A 20,258-nucleotide genomic window follows, 5' to 3' on the forward strand; every position below is an offset into this window, starting at 1 on the left:
AGGAAAACTTAATGGCCAGTAAACACAGGGTACAGATGAGGATTAAGTCTGCTGCTTGCTTTCTCTCCATTTTTTTGGAGTGGCAAGGAGACAAATCACAGTTAATTTTAACTATCAGCGAGTCCAGTACAAGGTTAAAGGAGCAAAGTGAGCAAAGTGACCTGGAGAGTGCCTGAATCCATCCTTTCCCTTTTCATTATATGCCTGAATAGCTCCATAGAGCCATAATTCCTCCTCCCAGTTCACAGCCCACTCTTTTGTTCAAGCCAGTGTTTGTTTGTTTACACTTTGTCCCCATTTTCATCACGTCACAGATTGAAAGGTCAAGGCAAGTTGGTTGCATTTGCAAATTGTGCTCTGAAAAGAAAGCAGTGTTCCTAGAAAAGATTTATGTGCTTGGTCTTCACTGACCCCTTGTAATTGAAGAGGTGGACAATGAGCCTAGGGAGACACAATTTCAGGGTTTTATTTAGCAGATGTCATACGTAAACAATCAGCCTTCAGTTTAATCACAGTGCTGCAAAACAACCACTGCCCCTTCGGTAAACCTGTGGATTGATTTGGTTTGCTCTTACAATCATAGTTCAGGACTGCAGCTTCTGTATTAGAAAAATACTCCAACACCAGGTCGTTTGTCTACCTTTACACATGCTCCAGTCTCAGGGCATTAAATTAGAACAGTTTCCTTTTCAAAAAGAAAAAAAACCCAACCCAAAACAACAACAACAAACAAACACCACCATTCCCCTGTCTTTTTCTGACAGGCACGCTGGCCCTCGTTGAGACGCCATGTGACAACCACATGCACAAAGCTGAATTGATGTCACTCTCCAGTACCTTCTTAAGACTACTTTCCCCTGCTTACTCTGAGCTTTAGGCCAGACTGCCGCCTTCTTCCCAAAATTCCCAGGTGCTTTGGTTCAGGCTCTTGTACTTACTTTCTTCCTGACCCCCTCTTCAGGCCAAAAGATCGCTTCATTCACCAGAAATAAGTGGAATGTGACCCAGAAGGCAGGCAGAGGAAACTGTGCCTTCTGCAAGTGGATGCTGAAAAGTTACACACATTTTGGCAGCGGGCGGCATCCCATCGCCAGGCAAAGTGCACAGCTTCCTCCCCCAGCTCCCTCCAGCCAGGGATTTGCACTGCATGGCTAATGCAGTACTCGGGGTTTCTGACTAATAGATGAATATCTTACCTTTGCCTAAGGTTTTCTTTAAGGTACCATCTTGGTAGATGTTCCTCAAATATGTACTTTACTGGTGAGACAGATTTTAAGTTTTAATGGATTATTTCCCTCCCTCCACTCCCAAGAAAGCCTTGGTTTAACTTAACCATCCCAGTGGCATCCCAGAGATATGAGCTGTAAAACAGCTCCTCAGCCAAAATATTGATTTTCTAGTCAATGCTTTTACTGCCAGCACTCTCACTTCATTATTAACAACAAAATGATACACCTTGTCTTGTATGTGCTTAAGACTTCTAAAATTATACCTTCCAAGCAGCCTGTAAATGGAGACACACAACTTCCTTCAAAATAATTTTAGAGAAATTTAGTGTTTCCCTGACCATCTTGTCCTAAAACATAGCTATATTTAGAGGGAGCTTAATATCTTTGAAGATAAGAACCACCTGCTTGCAGATTTGCCCCATGGCCAGCAAGTCTGCCAGGATTTATGCCCCAGAGTCCAAAGAAGCTATCCTGTTTCTTCACGTGCATTCAGGTGGACTTGCAGATAGACAGACAGCCTACCCACCCTGAGCAGTGACCATGGGCACATCAGCCCAACACACGCACATCAGCCCCAGCACATCGCTCTAAAGGGAGAAATCGCAAAAACCCACAGTCCAAGGCCAGAAACAGAATGGACAACAAGCCTTCCTGATGGCCAAGCAGCAGGATCACACTGGACTGCAAACAACAGAGAACCAGGTGCTGCAGTGGAGACAGATCAACCCATGGCAGCTCCAACTTGGTAGGACAAGAAGGCCTCCAAGAAAAACCCACTGAATTTTCTATCCTCCGCTCACCTGGGTCATTTTTCTTCCCAACATTTGCTTTCTGTTGCAACACAAGCACTTAGCTAACGCCCAAGTTTGTTTTCAAGGGGATGGCTGCAGCAGACATTGACAGGTAGGTTGTTGCCACAGCACCTGGGCACAGGGAAGGTGAGCTCTCCCCTCGTGCCCAGGACCACCATCAGGTGTCTCCACCGTAGCTGGAAGTGTCTTGGCCATCCAGACTCTCCCCCCTGTGATCCCAGAGGCTGTGCCCCTGCCAACTCAATTCAGGGAAGCCACTTCCATGCCCAGTCTTGCTCCTGCTCAGAAGCACATGACTTCCATGTCTCTGCTTTTATTTGTAGTGTATGATGACTCAATAACCTTATTTGAGCACTTCTGGGAAGACTCACTACTGAAGATTTGCAACCAGCCCCCCCTGCCCCCCCGCCCCACCTAGTTATTGTATTCTGAACTGTATAGACAAGGTTTAATTAAGTGCATGTGTTGTTCTCTTCGCTTTACCACTGCCCCACAACTGGATGTGATACATGCAGCCAAAATAAAGCCGAATCCCAGCCAACTAGCACAAGGAGGGATCTAAATATAAATGCCTTGCCGCCATGAGCTACACTAGCTCCCAAGAACTGCTGACAGGGTGATGGCACACAAGGACAGCTGAAAGATCATTTGTCATTGTCTGCAAAAACTGAACTCATGCATTTTGGACCATAACTGGAAGCACTTACAGTGTAAGTCACAAGCAGGCTGTGAGGGGAAGGAACTCTTCTAATAAAGGAATGAACGAATTGCTTCAGTTCTCCAAAACAGAGGCTTATACAGCATGGGACAGGATGAGGACACAGGAAAAGGCAGCTCCTAATGACTAATACCCCAACTTCATACTATTTTTTTTAAACCCACATCCTCTGGTATCCATAGGAAACTGGATCTCAACAACAGATTTACAAATAGAGAAAACAGTGATGCAATCCTTTCAACCCTAGCACAAGAGGATTCACTCACCTTCTACAGGCTGAAATTACTGCTTCTCTGCACATCAGCCTGCCCTGCCAAAAGCCAAGTAAATGCTACACTGCCTGCAGCAGCGGGATCGGATTTTCCTTTTGCTAGAGAAAATGCTCAAGCAGAGTAAACTCACCTTTAAGCTACTGTCAGATTTTCTGCATCTGTTTTCCAGCAAAGAGCATATCTGGGAGGATGAATTGCAGCAACAGCTCTACTACGCTCCAGGCTTAGCAACACCAGCACTGGCCACACATTCTGGTTTTGTTCTCTTTAGACAGAACAGAGGGCAGAAATAACAGCTATACATTTCCTTGGGAACATTTATTGGACAGTGGGATGTTGGCAGCCTGGAAAATTTGTAGGCTCGAAATATGAACACAAGCAAATATACACTACAGGACAGCCTGCAAGTTTAAAAAACGAGACCACCAAACAGCACATCCCAGCACCTAGGTGGTCACACAATACAAGCTGGAGTAACCTATCCTTCCCATATCCCAGTTTACCCTCTGTAAAAGCACAAACACCTCTGGGCTTGTGAGAGGAGCCTGAAAAAGTTGCCCCCAAGATGTTTATCAAGTGCCACAACTTGCTTCTAGGTCTGCATGCTTGACAAGTACTCTATAGCCCACTCCATCACCTTTCTAGAAATGAAGCAACATGTTCACATTTGTGTCTCGATCTACAGAATGCAGATTCCACAGATTTGCACATTTCTCTCAAAACTAAAATGATGGGATTACAGAACAAGTCTATTTATGCAAACACAAACAGCTGTATTGCTGCTCTGAAGTGAAGAACGCAGCTGGTATCCCAAAGGCTGACACACTCCTTGGCAGCTCATACACCTTTGTGGTGACTGAGGCACAGACTTTGCAAGGAGAGTGAAGCGAAGACCTTTATTGTTAGTTAGTTACAGCTTTTATAAGTTCATACTCTGTACACGTGCTGCTGAAAGCTTTATTATTGGTCAAACTCTACTGCCCATGAGCCCAGCCACTGTTCACCATAGGCGACTCTGCTGTTCACGCTGTCTCCTTATCTTCTAGAGGTGAGACCACGTTCCTCCTCTGTGTCTGTTCCCTCCGGGTTCCTTCTCGCACTCCCTCAAAGTTATTTGCTTTTTTGCTGCAGGATAATAGCTGTCCATCGTTAAAGCAAGGTCACAGCTGCACATTATCAATGTCAAACCTACTGTCTCCGTACTCTATACGCCTTCAGAGGAGTTTAAATATAGATATTGCTCAGACAACAATAAATTCTGGAAGGCAACAAATATTGCAGGCAAAACCTTTCCCAGACACATTTGGTACAAACTACGGCGGGAAGCAGTTTGCTCCTTAAGGGCAGGGAGCACTCCCCAAGGAGCAAAGCCAGGGAAACCATCCCAACACCACACACGAGAGCTTTACGCCTGTCAGCCCTGAGTTTCTGTCCCTGAGTTACTCCCAACACTACTGACATCTCAGGCCAACTTGGGAAACAGCTCACAAGCCAAAACCACCATCCCAGGAGCTCAACGTGAAAATAAGAAGTTAAATGATTTCTCACAACACAATTCAACACACGTATCGAGAGTTTTTAGACACTTACTTTTTAGTAGGTGCCTACTGTGCGTTACCAGCAGGCCAAGCGTGTTGCTCAGAAGCACCAACCAAACCTGCCAGGGGGAATTAAAGCCTTCAGAGTTAAGCAGGGGCAGTAGAAGGCAATCACTGGCAACACAGACACCAAAGAAGTTTGCAAGATCTCATAAGGCTGGAACAGGCTGTTTGCATGCTACTACCTACTCCCCGAGATAGCTCAGTATAGAGGAAAAAAGTTAAATCAATTACATTGAAAAATGCATTGCAAAACACAGAAGGTGTCCAAGACAAAAAAACCTCCCATGAACAAGCCACAACTTCTGGATCCACCAAGTCTGACCAGGGTTTAAGACCTATCTGTTGTAGTACTGCCATTTGGAGGGTGGGTGGGGGGTGGGTGGAAATGGGGCTTGGGAGGGGCTGTTGCCTCCTGTTCTGCCCTGGGATATCTCTCTAGAGGTCCCTGGACAGACCACCACTTCCTTAATCACTGCTAGCAAGAAACACCTGGGGACATGCTACATCCTCATCCTCTGGACCTTTTCCTTCTATGACTCATACTTTGCAGTAGTCTCATATTACTGCTCCTAATTTAGCCATTTACAAGAATAGGGTTTATTTGTGATATATCTGTGATGTGGATTTCATTCTCACCGGAATTCATTTCAGCTCTGGCATGAAAGGCCAGGGATTTTGCACTATTTACTTGACTATCTCACCCTTGGAGTCCAGCGATGCAAGGAATTCTCACACTTCCCTAAGATTATCATCATTGCAAGAAATTCCAGCAAGAAATTAAGAACCAGATAACATTTCCCTTTTCATGTCTATGTTCCAGAGGATAAATACGTACAAGGTTTAATGGCATAGGCATCTAACCTTTTGACACTGTTGGGCGTGTTTCCTGCTCCCTGCTATACAGATTGCACCAGTACCAGGAACTTGGAGAATTTTAAGCCTTTTTCCTTCTCCTTAAAAAGAGTGTTTAGTCACAAGTTAGTGACTTTATTATAGTTGCTGCACACTGAAGAGAGAGAAGCTGTCAATCCCACTGCAGCTCAAGCCCCCTGATGGCTGTTGCAGATAGGGAGTCAGGTGGGGAATGACACTGCAAGGGACTTGCACATCCTCTCCCGTACTGTTCCCTTGCAGACACTGTCTGCGACAGGGCTCATTGATCCACTACTTCAGCCAAGGCAGAAAAACAAAGAAGAAATTCCCTTAGCAGCACTGGGTTTCCCTCTCTGGTACACTCTGGGCTGTGCTTGCCACCTATGCTCCCTCCTGGCTGAAGCTGGTCTTCAGGCCTCTCTTCCAGCTATGAAGCAGCTTCAGCTCATGGTACAAAAGAATCTTGCAATGGGTATGTAGATGCCAACACTGTTTCTGAAGCATCAGAGCAGATCTCTGCACCATCAGGCTGAGACATGGGAATCTCAACAACAGATCGCCAATGTTTCAAAATTGAGGCAGCTGTGCCAACAGGAGATCCTCTCTTACAGCTGCATTCCAAGCAAAGAGCTGTCTTTAGGCAGTGAAGCTGGAAAACAGCTCTATCAGATCTCCAAATCTCATTTCTTCCGTATTTTTTAGCTCCCCTTCTCTACTGAGGCTGCACCACAAGGAATTCTTCCCATGGAGAGGTGCAGTGGAGAGCCCAAACATGGTTCATGAGCTACAAACTCCCCAAGAAGAAATACCATTCAAAAAATAGCCATCATTCCAACACAGTTCCTGGCCACTGCAGACCACACAAGGAAGGGAGGGAACATGTTTTTCCATCTTCAAAAATTGAGTATGACCCCAGATCTATTGGTTTTGTGAGTTCGCTCCTTTCTAGCTAGCCTTTAGCCTTGCGTGGTACAAACTTTTTTTCATCTATAGAAAAAAAACATGCTATTTATCTGATGTGGAAGATAGTTCCCTGAACAGCGAGGTCTTGAGATATTATTTCTACAAAATGTTAACAGCCTGTGCTCAGCCACCACCCCCTGCCAGCAAGCATGGAGATCTTCCTCAAGCTGTTCTGTTCCACGAGCTCTCTGTGCTCCAGCTGAGGTCCCACCTCCTGGAGTAACCACTCGCTTACTGCCATGTTCAGTTTGGGATCTCTTACAACACACAGCTCTTACAGAGCTGCCATGTGGTGGTGCATCTTGCCCCCTTCTCTGGGCCACACCATGACCTCAGGAATTCCTGTTAGGTCTTGGCATTTGAGTAATGAGTTGGGCAGTTAAGCACCCCTTGATCGTACCAACAGCTCTAGCATGACTAAGGTGGGGAGCGGCACTGCCTGAACCAGGAGTTCCTGTTGCCTGGCAGAAATGGAAAACAATAATCAGTCATCCTCTGACAGCCTGGGGACGCTCCTGGCCCAAACCATAGCCCAAGTGGAACAGCATCATTTTCATTGAAAAGCGACCAACTCCGATAACTCCAGGATGGAACTTTACGGCTAACTAAAGCCAGTCATCTCTGATCCTATGAAGAGCTGTCCAAGTGAGACCCTTTGAATCTGCTGGACCCCAGCAGGCTGCAGCCAGCATCTCCCCCTAAGTGGGATGTTGCTCAGAGCTCACAAAGTCCCAAGTCTGCTAAACAAGGGTGACCATCGCCAAAAGCTGATAAGGGAGCAGAAGCTGATATCCCAGCTTCTTGAAGCTCAGCCCTGCGCTCATTGGGAAATGCAAAGGCACTGGATGTGACTACTTCACTGAAGCTGAGGGGAGCTTTTAAGAGGTATACCCTCATACATGGATCTCTGTACCCCTAACCCTTTGGTTTTGTGCGCATGTGCAAATTGATTTAGATACCTCATCACCAAAATACAGTATAAATGTTATAATTTCAGATCTGTAAATAAACCTGTTATAATTGAAGTAACTCCTATTGAATCATTTTGTCAATGTTAAATTAATTGATGATTAAGTGCTGTTACAATTTTGTGATCAACCATGAACTGTGAATAAACCTTCACTCTCTGTACCTTAGATACAACCTGTTGTCCAAGCCCAAGGCTAGGATTGGATGTAGCTGCTCCTAAACACTATCAAAGAGTTTAGAAAGCAAGGGAGTCACTAGGTTCAGAGTGGACCAACAGAATTATTTCCCTTACCCCTTATATTCCTTTAGACATAAACCACTGTCCAAGTCAGACTAGGATTGGATCTAGCCACACCTAAACTCCAAAGAGCTTAGAAAGCAAGGGGGTCCATTCTGAACCTTAGGACTCAACAGAAGGGTCTATTTTTTTGTCCTACTCTTTCTATCTTTTCCATTAGCCATAAATCATTGACCAAGTCTGAGACTAAGATTGGATCTAGCCATGCCTACACACTATCAAAGAGTTTAGAAAGCAAGGGGGTCCCTCTCTAAACTCAATGGTAGGGTCTCCCTTACCCCTTGCGTCTTTGATCCCTGCATAAATCATTTTGGCTTAATTCTAAATTGATTTTTAATGTGATTTTTCTTTGTGTGTTCTATCCATATCATAACTAATAGAGTGAACTTTGCCATCGAGCTTTGTGAAGTTGCATTCCCACAAACTCTTATTAAAACTATTCCACTCATACCTTTGATAGCTATTCTTTAAGCAACTTCACCTGAACCACTCACTTGCCACATGCCACCAGCATGTCATTCCCCAACCCTAAACAGCACAGTTGCTTATTCAGACACTGCTGACGGACACAGACCACCCTCAGCTCTTGGACCAGGTATACACCAGAGAACATCCAAAGTGAGGTGGGTTCCCAGCTAGCACATGTCATGGGAACCAAATGCAACGCTGCCCAGAGAGACCTCAGGAAGCTTCCACAATGTCAACTTCCACATGGTGAGGGGAATCCATTGCCTCTTTAATCATCAACTTGTCAGCAAAATTATTTGAAATATCATCTAAATAGAAGTTTGTAAGATTTAAGGATTCTGCTTCTCCCATCATGTTTCAAGACAATGGGATAAGGATGCTTCACGTCATCAGATGTGTCATGTCGCATTTAGTAATATTTGTTCATGCTTCTTACATAGCAGGTCAATATTTACATTCAAAAACGTTCTTGTACAGATGACAGGAAAGCTACTTTTTTTTTATTGTTGCTACAAATCTAAAGAAATCGTTTACAAGGGAGCAAGCAATGAGCAGAGCACATTTCCTGGTCAGTAGCAGCTGGCTTATGCCAACTATTGAGATTTTTGACTCACAGAGGCAGTAAAAATCCCTACGGAACACTTTCTTCTACATCCTTCTGCTTTGATTAACTGCAGGGGAAGGGATAAAAAAAAAAAAAGGCGTTTAGACTTTTTGTTTTTAGCCCAGGCTCCCAAGAGCTGGTGTGTACATGAGCCACTCAACACACACCTGCCACAATGGGAAATCACCTCCAAGTCCAACTTTCTCATGGTAAAAGGAAACAAACATCAGAAGAGCTTGATTTTGTATACAACATTGATAAAGCCATTCTCCCTGCAATTAAAACTAAAGGTATTCAATTCAGTAAAATGACACTGCATTCCCCATGACTTGTTTGATTGCATTTTGAGTCTGGTTGAAGAGTCACATTCAGGAACTGCATAAGGATGCATTTCATTTGGAAAGATAACCAAATTCAGACAACGGGACTGTTGAGTTTTTCTAATCATTCAGAGGAAATATTTAAACAAGATTTTTATTGACATAATCTGTCTGAGCACTAGACATTTGAGAGCACAAACTACTTCAGGCTGAGCTGCAGTGTAAAACCTGCAGGATGACGTCTATCTTGCAGTAAGATGATCTTTGTCCTACTCGAGGCTAAACACCAAGTAAATCACCCCATCCTTCCTTCAGGGGCTACCTACAGGCAAAAAAAGGCTGTAGCTAGTGCACCCCAAAGTACTAGTCCTACAGTTTGCATTCTGCCAGCAAGGGACCCTACGCTTGCTGTGGGATGTCTTTCTGGTATCCAAATAGGAGAGAAGATCCAGGCTGATGCTGGGCAGTGGGGCTCCCATGGGACCCCTTTGACCAGCAGGAACCTACTCTGCTCAGGGTGCCGCTGTCCAAAGCCCATTGGCATGAGGCAAAAAGGATCATGTAGCAGAAGACGTAGAGCTGCACCCCAGAGGAGCCACTGCCTGACTCAGAGGCCAAGATGCCCAAGAGGTCTGAGCTTTAGCTCTTCACAAGTCTATGCCCTGATGGTTTAGTGGCTTATGATAGACCACTTGTGCAAAATCAACAGCCATATAACTCAGTATGTGCGGATTTTTTGGTTTGCAACCAAAGGCTTCCTCATTAGAGCCTAGCTTGTCTTGCCTGCCCAGCACAAAAGATGACTTTGACATATTTATCCAAACAAATTCTAGTTATTCTCAACAGATCTTTTCTTGTTCTCAACTGATCTTTTCATACCAAAGTCCAATTCTTGCCAAGGACACAGATTTTTTTTTCTGACTCCATTTGCCTTAACTGGGGCTCTCTGACAACTCCCACTAGTTCCTCTGACACTGACTTTCACTTTTCTGAACGTTTCCCTCCATAGACATGTTTTTCTTCTGTAAGGCATAGTCAGATGCTGGCACACGACAGGCCAGTCTCTCAGGACACTCACTTATTGACACATCACATGTTAGCAAGCATGACAGCAGCAACGAAATATTTTTTAGCTGAAGTCTTGCCCGTTGTGCAACACAGGAGAGATCTGTCTCACATGACGGCTGCCTCTGGTCTATTATTTCAGTGTCTCACATTTATTTTCCATGGAAAGCCAGAAGCAAAGTATTCACCCACCCTCTTCTGCAGCTCCAGAAGGAGAAACTGGGGTAAAAGCTGCAGGGCTGGAGCTGCCCTCAGGGGTCTCCCACAGTTCAACCCCATAGATAAGGGGAGGAACGAAGGGAAGAGGTTGATTGTGCAAAATTAATTGCCCAGGACAGCTGAAGGAGAAGCGACATGCTGCTCAAAGCAGAGGCGAGTTTCAGGTTTCTAATACATGTTTAGGGTATTCCCCTTACCACAACTCCATCTCCAGCCTTTTCAATTACCTCAACTTCCATTTCCTTCCTCTATTTCTCTGGCTCCTCGGTAGATAAGATCTGTACAACTGACATTTTTCTCAGTCCAGAATAATCAAAATGACCCATCCCAGTGCAGAAAAGTTACGTCCTCCAGAACTTTCTACCTCAAGTTACCACACAATTTTTGTGTATTATTTTAAAGTTTGTTACGTTTACGACCATCGTACCAAATATTTTGGAAGAAGGAGCGGAGAGCATGATCCTTTGTCCCAAGAGAAAAGCTCATTAACAACCCTAACGGCACATGCATCAAAGCTTTTTAAATCTGACAAGTCATCATCTAAAAAGCAATCCCCAGTCTGGGCATCTCTCCACCAAACCTCCAGCAGCAATTACAGAACCACATGGCATGAACCACCGCGTGAGAGCAGCAGAGACAGGGCTGCTCCAAGAAGCCCTGGAGAGCGCGCTACACCAGCAGATCTCAGCACATCAGGCAGACAAGAGACATCACGGTGCTTTGGGAAGTATGGAGATTTGGAAAACATGGAAATAGGGAAAACCTGCCTCTGCCTCATTGATGTGCTACAGAGGATCACAGGATTGCATCACATCTGTCACCAATTCCCCTCTGGGAAAACGGATCAATGGCTGAGAACCCTCCCCCCGCACTCAGTGGGATGCTGCTGGGAGCTACAGGTAGCCCTGCTGCACAGATGGTGGGGATTTCCACCCCGCTCCAGTGTTTGTAGAGGAACGAAGGCAGAGGGTTGATTAGCATCGATAATACACAGCTGTGGCCTTGCCGCGAAGGCAGTGGGTTGACTGACATGGACAATGTGCAGTTGTAGCTCGTTCCTGTTAAGTAGTTAAATAGCACTGAGGAGGAGTAGTGTGGCCTGACCTCTGGAGGAATGAGAAACAGCACAGACAGTAGAATGGTAAAAAGCCTTGTTGCAGCTTACTAGTTGGTGCTGCAACAGTATTTTAGGTTACAAATCCCTCCCTGCTCCAGCTGAGCCAAAAGACCCCTGCAAATGACACAGGCCAGTGAGGCATAGGCTCCACCACCCTGGGGGACCTGGCATCACCAGCCTAGTGGTTCTCCTTCAGCAGGATCCACTGTTGCAGGGTCATTTAAGCCTGTTGTGATTCATACTGGCCTTCCCACATCTTTGTCTTTTAAGAACTGCTTCAAAGCCAAGACAAGTCACCCCGTGCCCAAGGAGGTGGCAGGAGGGCAAAGTTGCTGGTCCCACTCCTGGGAGTGAAGGACGCGTTTTCCCCCACAGCCTCACTGCCCTTGTCTGTGTAGGGTAGCTCTGGAGAGCCACCAGAAATGGAGGAGTAACAGGTCTGCAAAGGCCAGACATCAGGGCAAAATTCTGCTTTTCCCGCACCCAAAGAACACCAGGACAGGGAGCACCCCCCAGGTCCCCTCACACCACCACAGTGACCCCAAGGTGTTTGTAAACTCAGAACCAGCCCAGCTGCAGGTCCTTACTCAGATAACACAGCCAGGAGGCTCAGGGGAGGAACTTCCTAATAAAGGAGCCATTAAACTTCCTGATATTTCCCATTTTACTGGGGAATGCTTCCTTCTGGGTCCGTTCCTGCAGATGTGGTTCTGGGCAGGGGAATACACCAAGGACGGCGTGCCCCAGGGCTGTAACATGGGGACACTACAAACATAGACACATTAAATACCAACCAGTCTCTGGATGCTCTGGTTCAGGCCTGTTTGATCTCCAGAACAAAGGAGCCTGTAATGCTTCTGCCTCTGTGCTCAGAGAGGAGCCCGACAGTCACGTGCATATGTGTGACACCAAACTAACCCCAGATCGATTGATATTTCCACAGACATAACCCTGACAAGTTGCTTGATTGCATCAAAGCAACTCCTTACACAGGGCTTGTCGGGGTGCATCCGTGCCAGTGCCTTGCGCACAGCTTCCCGCTGACACCACGGAGGGCAGGGACCAGCAGCAAAACATGGCAGTAACATGGCCAGCAGGTAGGAAAGCCAGAGTGGGACACACCATGCCAAGGTCCTCCAGCACCGGGGATGCCCATCAGTTCCAGATCCAACCAATGTCCTGGTCAATCCCCATCACATACTCTGAACAGATGCAGAGGAACTGGCATTGTGGTGCCCACATAGGTTCCTCTCAGGCAGGTGGAGAAAGCCACCCAACCAAACACATACCAGCACCAAGGCAAACCTGGAAGAGACCAGGTACATTTTTTAAGAGCTCTCTCTTCTAAACTTCCTGGCTTACATTATTATGCAAAGCTCTGCCCTCATGGTTTGTTTTGCTTCAATTTGCCCAGAGGATGAAGAATTTGGAAAGAGATGCCTCAGATGAGATCATTCTACCCCCTCCCTGTCTTCTTGCATGACAATAGAATTCATTAACCAAAGTCACAAGGTTAAAAATTGTTCCAAGAAGCCCAGGGAAAGGGAAACCGCTTTTTCCTTGCCCAGCTGATTCCCCATCTTTGTGATCCCACACTGCACAAGGTCCACAAGAGACCTAAGTAGAAAGCAAAGCTCAGATCCTTTAAAACAAGCTGCCTAAGAAGCTGGTGAGCCTACACAAAGTCAAAGTAATGCTTTTTGGAAGTGCCGAGTTCATTCCCATTGATCACAAGCAGGTTAGCGAGGCAGCCGCAGCACTCACATAGGAAGTTAACAGCCAAGCCCCACTGTCAGCCTCTTCTCTGGAAAAAATCTTATTACAGGCAGGAAGCAAGAACAGGAAGCAGGAAGCAGGAAGCAAGAGAAAGACAGTGAGATTTAACAAGTTTGGATACTTACTGGTAATGACACCTACTGCATTGTCAACTGCTGCTCCATTGCACACGGCCAGCTCAGGTTGTAACAGCCGATTTACCCACGGCGGAGGTTGGGCACTGTAGCTCATGGTAACCCTGCATCAAAACATTGGAAGCACATGCAATAATTCAGGGACCAGAAAAACCATGGCACATATTTTACAACCTTGACCCAGAGATGGGGGAGCACTTACAGGAGGAAATATTGGTGCTGTTACTACTAGCAATAGCAGCTTTGATAAAGCCACAAAAAGCAATTCCCGTTTGAGTTGAAAAATAATGAATTAAATCATTTACAGGATGTCTGCAGAATAGAGAGAAAGCAAGTACCTGTTTAAAACCCTGTCAACTGTAACTGCTCTTTCAGCCCGGCTGCAAGAGTTCAAATAACTCGGCACTTAATTTTTGGAACATCTGTCCAACCCAGAGTGAGATGAGTCACTGCACACACCACCAGGTGCCACTTCCCGAACAAAGCACTTGTGGATGTTCCTGAACAAGGCTCTGCTGAGGCCCCAAACCTTCGTCTTCACTGTGCTTGTAGTCATGTGAACTGAAGCAGTGAAGATTTCTTCTTACTAACCATCTCCCAGGGGAGAACAGTGACAAAAGATGAGTGTGCTGGGGTGGATGTGAAAATCAGCAGATTCTCCTTTCCACACTGCTTGTCCCCCACTAGCCCGAGAGCTCACCTTTAAATGAAACTTTAATACAGCCAAATGTAAATGCATTCAACAACTGAAACCAGTGAAACAACTAAACCACCTGTAAGACCAACAAGGCTTTGTACTGAAGCAACCCCTGGAGCCTGCAGCAGCCTTCAGTCAGGTGCACATTATTTAATTGGTTTGAGGGGATTTTCTGGACTGCTAATCACCATGAGGTAGCTAAAAACCTGTGCAGCATGTTGAGTGCTACAGCACATTAGAGATGTTGAACCCCTGAGAGCTCCTTGAATAACAATGGTTGCTCCCCTTGTTTTGAGTGTGCAACACCCAGAGAGGGGGTATCTACAGGTGGGTGAGCCAGAGCGCTCGTAGGGTGAGTGCCCACCAAAAGTGTGCTGAGGAGTTAAAGTGAAATATTCATAGACGTTATGGAAAACATCCACAGTTCATGAAAACAAAGATTTTAAAAAGCCACGAATTTTGGAAGGGACAGAAGTTCTTATTCTTACAAACAGAGGCTGTCTTACTAAAAAGGAAAAAAAAAAAAAGGAAAAACAGAGACAAATTTGAGGTTATTAACTACCTGCTAAATAGTTTATGGTTTCCAAGAGTCTCATGGTTTCATGAATCTTTTCATATTTGTCGGGAACCAGCTACAATATTTTATAAAGCCCAGCCATGCTTTCACCCCTGTGCATATCGTGGGGTGAGACAACTTCATTTAAAAAAAAAACAAACGTCAGCAACTCATTCTGACATTCTTTTTGATAAGTTTTCCAACCGAGCAATTTTTGCTCAAGAAGCACACCAAGCAGATGACAGCGCATGCAGAGATGCCAATTCACAAATGTCTTTAAATGAAGTGCCTTCATACTCCTGCCACCTTCCAGGAGTCTGGCATTACATTTACCTGGTTTGATTTCCACCCCCTCACCCCCCACTCCCAAAGCCTTTTCCGAGTGATTCACTCTCAGATGCTCTCCTCAGGAAGTCTCAGTCACAGCAAGTCCCACGTGGCTGCAGAGGAAGGATTACCTCATTTCATCTTGCTACTAGGGCCACCTTAGTGGGATCCTGGTCACAGCCAGGGACCCAGTATCATCCTGTAACACATTTATCGCCAAGCCATAAACCATCACAAGCAGTACACATATGACTCAAAGCAAGGCAAAATTACCATTTAATTCCAAAGCAGATGCTCAGTCCAGAGACTACATCCATTTCAGTCCCCACTGGGCATATCAAAGTCTTAGCTATGCAATGCATTGTGGCATCCCCCCAAAACTGTGCTGCTTTAGAGACAGCAAGGCGTCACAGAGCTGTTGTGTACCTGCTGGATCAGTGTTAACAGGTAGGACTGTGGTGACCAGGAGAAGAGGGGTTAAGAGTTGTAATCTTTGCTGGATGCTAGAGAACTTCTCTCCCCTGGAAAAGCACCATCGAAGCAGCTTCATCTGCTTAAAGACTTTCCTGCAACATGATCCTAAACACACAAATACTTCATCTCGTGGCTTTCTGCTGCAAAACCCAATTTCCACAAAGTTCCAGCTAACCGGACTGCAAACAAGCTATTCAAAAATTCCAGCTACAGCACTTTTTTTGTGTTTAACTTTCATTTTTATCCCAGTGTCAATACAGCAAAACCTCAGCAGCACAGATTCATCAGGCTTCTCGCAGTACCTCTGATGTTTGTTTAAAGCACCTCATCTAGCAGATGTATCTAGCATCAGTACCAGGAACTAACAGCAGTCACAGAGCACACAGCTCTGCTCCTGCTCCACTTTGATCATTCTACAGTGAGTATGAGAAGGCCAAGGGGAGAACCAGATCATTTTATCACTCCACTGGCTACAGCAGAGGTTCACGGTAATGCAGTCACTCCTTTGGCAGCTCAAGAGTCAGGAGGAATATTTCCACAGGAAACAGCAATTTAAAACAGTAGCATACTTCCAAAATCAGCAGGCTTCAGGGGGGGAGCTTCTACCACTGCTGAGCACCATCACCACCCTGCTTCTGCAAGGGCTCTGCTCTTCAGCGAGGGCAATGGGGACATCTGGTCACCGGCCTCACCTCCACCTCCAACACCCACCTTCTTGCAAAGGACAGGCCAAAGCAACCTTCCAGCTCAGGTGCAGTTTGCCTTGTGCCTCTTGTTCCCCTTGTCCCTACCCAGTGACCTGTGGAGAGGACAGAGGAAGCAGGTGAGAGAGACTGCAACTCTGGCCATAGGGAAGACCCCATAACCCCTTCCAAACACCATCGTTCCAAAAGCAGAAAGACTTGCTGGTACGACAGCTTTGAGCTGTTATCTTCAAACCAGCAGGCTTTTGGCTCAGTAGAGCTTCACTCACCATGGTTCAGGAGGAACAGACCCATAAACCCACACTCGATGAGGAGCACACCAACATGTGTGAAACTGCAGCCCATAACAGCTTGAGTCTCAGTCCACATCACCCTGTGGATAACTGGCTAGCTGAAAAAGGTCTCATAGACATAGTCCAGCTGGCTGGACAAAAATGCACATCGCTCTCAGCTTATCTGAAGTAAAGCAAAAGTTACACAATAACAGGAAGATCGCAGTGGGAAAAGAATGTTGCAGGTGGGAACAGGTAACTACAGAAGAGAAACTAGGGGGAGGCTTGATATTTAGGCAACTAACCAATAATGAGCTTAACTTTTGTAATATGTATGAGCTAATTATAACAAGGCATAAAAGGTGACTGTAAGGTACAATAAATGAAGTCTGCTGATCACTCATATGGAGTGACTGTGTCTTCCCTCCGTCGCGACATCACCCCAGTGTTCAAATACCCTGGGTCTCCCTCCAGCTCCACAGCTCACTCCCAATCCAAGATTTCTTCCCAATGCACAAGCCCACTGCAGGCAGCAAGTCAACGACAGAGCCAAAAACGCTGCCAAAGCGCATCAAGCCCCAAGTGCTTCGGTCACCAACTGTGGTGGTGAAGCTTCTTCCACTGACCAACAGCGCTGCCTGCACATTTAAATGCCATAGAAAACGGTCAAATGAAAAATGTTCTGGCATCCTCCAAATAAAGAAACAAAACTCTACTTGCTTTCCAGGGAAAACAGGACCTGAAATCAGAAGCGGCCGTTAGAGGAAATATGAGTCACATTGTTATAACCGGCTTCAGTTTTATCTGCACTTCCCCAGCCTGAGCAGTCACACTTTGAAGTGGAGAACTCCCTTTTTGGTGGTTAGATTATCACTGAGGAGAAAACTTTGTGCATTTGTTTTGTTGCCTTGTACTTTCTACAGGTGTATCACACTAGCTTTAAAGGTAAACACTTCCCAAGACAGGCTGAATGGGATTCTGTCTTTGCTGCCTTAAAACTTGAGCTGTTTTCCTCACTTCCCCTGCTTCCCTCAAAGACTGACGTTTTGGCAGTCACAGCTAGAAAATCCACTGTCTGAGAGCATGGACGTAACATAAAACTAATGCTTGTCTCAGTAAAACAGCTGCCTGTCTCAGCCAGGGATGATGCCACTCATTTCTGCGGTAGCACTGCTGGCAGTTGGGACCGCAGAGCCTTTCCAGCAAAGCTCCCTGTGAGCATCTCCAGCTTGTGGTGGAGCTGGGCTTGACTGCCAGGATCCTGGCTGGAGGCTTCAGAGAGGTGTCTTGACCTTGGCAGCATTTATTGCAGCCCCTGCTCCCTTTCATCAGCAAAACACAGGATAACGTGTGTGTTGACATATAGAACTCCCAACTACCATAAGGATAGCTCACACTAGTTATTAGATGAGGTCATTGGAGGTAAGGATTTTGCAGCCCCTGAGCAAACTCCTGCTTGGGCTAAGCCCAGCACTGACCCGCAGAGGCTGCCTGCGAGCCAAGACACAACGCTGGCACACACCTACAAGGATCTGGCAGAGGCCAGGCCATCCTGTGGAGCCTTTAGGAAAAAGCCCACGGGGTGGGGGGGTGGGGGGGTGGGAACAGAGGCCGCCCCCACCAAGCAAACTGGTTCAGAGGACTGCTAAAGCACAAACCCCACGCTGCACAGCGGCTTCTGTAAATACATCAACCTCAGTCCCCAGAACAGCTCAGGCTTGATCCCTACAGCCTCCTCTGAGCTGCTGCTCTGCTAGGCAAAAGTCCCCAGGGACCTTTAAACTGTCACCTACTCACTCGTTTATGAACACAGTCTTTCAGTTTAAGCAGCTTTTTCCTTACTGCACCTTCACCCCCGCCCCAAGACATGCACCAACAGCTCCCAGCCCCTGCTCTGCAAGGCAGAAGCAGCTCAGCAAAGGTCCCCTGATCCCCCTGGGAGGCTGGCCACACCTCACCCTTCCCACCTGCTCACATGCCAGACTTGTGCTCTAAATAAGTCAGCTCTTGCTCCCAAAAACATTTAAGATGCAGCTGCAGCCAAATCCCTAGCATAATATTCAAAATCTTTATCTTCTAAAAAAACCCCAAAAAACCCAAAACCCAAAACACCAAAAACACCCTCCCTTCAAGAGCTTGCCCCAGAAGAGGCAGAACAGGGAATACCTCCAGGTCCTTCACCCTGAGAAGGTTTCAGTATGAGGCAGTTCAGGGTTCAGAGATTTCTATTTCCCATCATGATTCTGCAGTCAGGAGTGACAAGGGCTGACGTTGCAGTAATCCCCCTCTCGTGTCTGTGTATCTAAATGAACTATGAAATTGGAGAGCAGGGAGTCCAAGCATCCTCACCTGTGCCTGGCTCCTGAGGCAGCCCTGCATCCATCTCAGCAGCAGGAACAGCTGCCCTGCATGATGCTGAACCTCTTGCCAGCTACTGCTCACTCTGCCAGCCCAAGTGTCATGACAAACCCAGTGGATGGGAAAAGAAAAAATGAAATCAAGGCAAAATGCACCCTCCTCTTCCTCTTCCCTGACCATCACTATTAGAGCAACAAACTCAAACCCCAACAGCTGGTACGTCTGTAAGGAACACGTAAGGAGAGGTGGAGCGGTGCCCTTGCAATCTCATGTGGCCTTTCTGGAGAGGACAAAGATGTACCATGTGAGACGTGCTGCGATGCGCTTGTGGTCAGGACTGGTGCGAATTAATATGGATCTGGTTTTGAAAGATCTTCAAGAGACATCATGGAATTTGATTTCTGAACTGCTTGCTGCAAGGCAAAGATGATGCACATCACTTAGTGGCATACAGTGGACTGTCCTCCGATACTGCCATCTGCACTGACACCCAAGAAAATCCTTTGAGAAGATCCCAGAGCTGCTACCGAGGAAGCTGGCAGCAATTAGCCTGGCCTGCATGATCACAGCCCCTCAAATCTCCTTCCTCAGCCCCTGCGTAAGCACTGCCACACGTTCAGAAGGAAAATACAGACTGCTTCAACCTCAGAGTGTGAGCACAGCCTCGGCGCTGGCTGCCAGGAGCAGGGGGTTGGGAAGATTTCACTGCCCCAAGCAGCTGCAGTTTTCAGAACATTAACACAAAGCAGACAGGGGGTACATTTGGGTGATCTGAGCAACCCCAGGAGCTTAAAACCTTTGCCAGGCAACTATTCTTCATAAATTGCACTCTGAGCAACAGCAGAGTCCAACAGACATTAACGCCCTAAAACTAGAAATACAGGGGAAAATTTTGTTAATTTCATTTTCTTCCTTCTTTCTTTGCTGGTAGGAGATTGCACACTTTTGTAATCTCCCCACATCCCCTTGGATGCGGGTCAGTGCAAAGGTGTCGTTCCTGCAGCAGCCAGCCAAAACCTCTCTGGACGACGTCTCATCTCTGCTTCAAAGAGGAAAGGAGCTGGGCAGAGCCCACCCAGCTGCCATCAAAAAGCCATCCTGACAGATACACAGAGCAGGCTGGAGCCTCTGACCTGGGCAGGAGCACCTGGATTCGGGGAGCTGTTACCAGGAGCGAGGCCCTTGCAGCTTTCTGTGTGATGCCTTGGGGAACTGGATGCCTGTAAGAGTCGGTCTAAAGAGAACAATATTGTCTCAACATTGCCAACACAGACCTGGAGGTGGAATGTGGTCCTCATGGACACCAAGACACAAAGACCCTGGGAAGGAGAACTGCACAGTACGAGGAGTACTGTGCCGCTCCCTGCCGCCTGGGACTGAAGGGAACGACTACAATAAGGCCACATAACAGCTGTCCAGAAGATGGATCACA

At 46.5% G+C, this 20,258-nt stretch overlaps 1 protein-coding gene across 2 annotated transcripts in view; it reads right to left on the minus strand.

The window, feature by feature from the left end:
• LOC114018089 (uncharacterized) overlaps positions 1 to 13,991 on the minus strand; it is a 35,704-nt gene extending 21,713 nt beyond the window's left edge. For both annotated transcript variants that reach the window (XM_055722201.1, XM_055722177.1), the window contains exons 1-2: positions 13,777 to 13,991; positions 13,430 to 13,542 (exon numbers count right to left, since the gene is read on the minus strand). The gene's annotated coding sequence lies outside the window, so the exon portion shown is untranslated. The remainder of the gene's footprint in view (positions 1 to 13,429; positions 13,543 to 13,776) is intronic.
• Between the last annotated feature and the right edge of the window lie 6,267 nt (positions 13,992 to 20,258).

The sequence above is a fragment of the Falco cherrug genome, chromosome 1 (genome assembly GCF_023634085.1).
Source record: "Falco cherrug isolate bFalChe1 chromosome 1, bFalChe1.pri, whole genome shotgun sequence".
Taxonomy (NCBI): domain Eukaryota; kingdom Metazoa; phylum Chordata; class Aves; order Falconiformes; family Falconidae; genus Falco; species Falco cherrug.